At 63.8% G+C, this 2,650-nt stretch overlaps 1 long non-coding RNA gene across 2 annotated transcripts; it reads right to left on the bottom strand.

The window, feature by feature from the left end:
• Window positions 1-848: 848 nt before the first annotated feature.
• On the bottom strand, window positions 849-2,183 carry LOC119104240 (uncharacterized). 2 transcript variants are annotated; one of them, XR_005094912.1, is made up of 3 exons: window positions 2,152-2,183; window positions 1,295-1,346; window positions 849-930 (listed from the first exon to the last, which is right to left on the bottom strand). It is a non-coding gene; the product is annotated as an uncharacterized LOC119104240 (long non-coding RNA). The 2 variants fall into 2 exon arrangements; XR_005094913.1 differs by lacking the exon at window positions 2,152-2,183 and adding an exon at window positions 1,806-1,823.
• Window positions 2,184-2,650: the final 467 nt, after the last annotated feature.

Genomic DNA, 2,650 nt, shown 5'->3' with positions numbered 1-2,650 from the left:
AGACAACACCTGCCTGACACGGGACTGCCAGCCAGGTCGGCCGGGAGACCGGCTCCTGCCTGGGGCGGGACTGCCAGCCAGGTCGGCCGGGAGACAGACACCTGCCTGAGACGGGACTGCCAGCCAGGTCGGCCGGGAGACCGGCCTGCCTGGGGCAGGACTGCCAGCCAGGTCGGCGAGGAGACAGCCTGCTGCCTGACGGTCCCGGCATACTGCGGGCTGCGTGAGCCGCGGCAGGCGTCAGACGAAGCCAGGGACCGGGAAAAGACGGAGGATTAAACTGATCGCTACTCCAAAAGTTGACGGGGGTTAGCTTTGAACCCTATGAGTGATGTCCACCGACTGTGCACTGAGTACACATTCGAGGTGTTCTTTGAGCGGCAGCCAAAAAAATCTTCAGTTCTACATCACATTTCAAGTTCCGCTGCAGGCTCCCTTCGGCTCTGCGGTGCTAGGGGTGACAGCTGGCGGACGCAGCTCAGCCGGAGCCGGCCCGGTCGTCCCTCCGGCTCGCGGGGGTGTTGAGCCGGACCGGATCCGGATCCGGATCCGATCCGGATCCGGGTCCGGCCCGAGCCAGTTCATGTCGTCCCCTTGGCTCGTGGGGGGTTGAGCCGGACCGGGTCCGGGTCCGGGTCCGGGTCCGGGTCCGGGTCCGGGTCCGGGGTCCGGGTCCGGGTCCGGGTCCGGGTCCGGGTCCGGCTCGAGTCGGGTCCTGTCGTCCCCTCGGCTCGTGGGGGTGTTGAGTGGACCCTAGCCAAAGCCGCCACCGGCGGCACGGGACCGACCTTCTTGGCGCCGCCGGTGGCCGAGCGGGGCGACGCCAGCTGGGCGATCAGGCTCTGGATTGGGTGTTGTCCATGCCGCTGACCGGGCGCGCCGGGCTTGCCGCCTCCGCGCCGAACTTCGTCTCCACCACCTCGGACAAATCTGGCGCAAGGTGCACACGTTACCTCCGTGGCCAGACGTAACCACATGAACGACTGAAACAAAACGCTAGCCAGGATGACCAAAACATTGCTGAAAAACTTTCTAGCAGACGTACAGCAAGCAGGCAATAATGAGACAATACGTCCCTAAGCATGTATAGCACAATGTACAACACATGGCGGAAACAGGAATGCAGAGGTTGCAGTTTGCGTGCAAATCGCACCAAACTGCCCAGAGCGTCCACACGTCGTGTGTGGTGGCCTGCCGGCCGAGTGGACTATTTCGATGACAACCAGTCCGCCTCCCCAGCCGCTTCTCTGGGCTCCGGTGACCACGGCCGGGGCCGGGCACATGGCACACTCACCAGCGACGTTTGCCGCCGGCCCTTGCGATTCGTCGTCCGTCTCGGTCTTTATCTGAAGCCCGGCCGCCAGCGTCAAACACAGCAGTGAGATCCAAACACACCTCCCATCCGTCCAGCCAACAGACATGTTGTCAGAAGCACAGGCATTCCCCTTCAGTAAAACACGGGACGGTTCCACACGTGCAGTTGCCATTTGGTTTTCAGGGTGCGCCAACTGCATGATTATTCACGCCGGCTCCACAAGTTCGCAACGCCCAGAACACATGCTGCGAAGCTAAGTATTGATGGAGTGAAATACGGTGTCATATGCCATAAGTGCACTGTCATGCCATGAAATTCAGTGTGGCATGATGGGGGGGGGGGGGCAGCGCGCCGACCCCCCCCCCCCCCGCTTCTGACCCAAAGTGATGAGGGGCAGTGTTCCCCCTAACTGATCGGGGTGGATGAGGGCAGCGCCCCCCCTGACTGACCGATGTGATGAGGGGCAGTGTCCTCCCCCGGACCGAATGACCGAGGTGATGAGGGGCAGTGTCCCTCCTCCCTGACCGACTGACCGAGGTGATGAGGGGCAGTGTCCTCCTCCCTGACCGAACTGACCGAGGTGAATGAGGGGCAGTGTCCCTCCTCCCTGACCGACTGACCGAGGTGACGAGGGAACAGTGTCCTCCTCCCTGACCGACTGACCGAGGTGATGAGGGGCAGTGTCCTCCTCCCTGACCGACCTGACCGAGGTGATGAGGGGCAGTTGTCCCTCCTCCCTGACCGACTGACCGAGGTGACGAGGGACAGTGTCCTCCTTCCCTGACCGGACTGACCGAGGTGATGAGGGGCAGTGTCCTCCTCCCTGACCGACTGACCGAGGTGATGAGGGGCAGCGCGCCGTCTTCGGGGCGGACGTCCTCGTCGGCCGGCGGCGGCGAGAGCGGCGCCGCCCTCCCCGTTCAGACGTGGCGGCACCCAGCTGCAGGCGGCGGCACACACAGCAGTCACCGCAGGTCCCGGGCGCGACGCCGGCATCACACAGGGGGTAACAGGGCCACCTTTAACAACCAAGTCGCAATAGGCGACACACGACTGGTTACGACGCCCTCAGGACCGGCGATGATCAGTCATAATGGGAGCGAGGTGGTGGCGGGGCCACGGCGGACAATGGCTGGTTACAGAGGCCCTCAGGACCGGCGCTGACCAGTCATAATGGGAGCGAAGGTGGTGGCGGGGCCATGGCGGACATGACTGGTTACAGAGGCCCTCAGGACCGGCGCTGACCAGTCATAATGGGAGCGAGGGTGGGTGGCGGGGCCACGGTGGACATGACTGGTTACAGAGGCCCTCAGGACCCGGCGCTGACCAGTCATA

This window comes from Pollicipes pollicipes, unplaced genomic scaffold, assembly GCF_011947565.3.
Source record: "Pollicipes pollicipes isolate AB1234 unplaced genomic scaffold, Ppol_2.1 Scaffold_6052;HRSCAF=7182_pilon_pilon_pilon, whole genome shotgun sequence".
NCBI classification, from domain to species: Eukaryota; Metazoa; Arthropoda; class Thecostraca; order Pollicipedomorpha; family Pollicipedidae; genus Pollicipes; species Pollicipes pollicipes.
The sequence above is the reverse complement of the archived record's forward strand: the minus strand, read 5'-3'. Positions and strand labels throughout refer to the sequence as shown.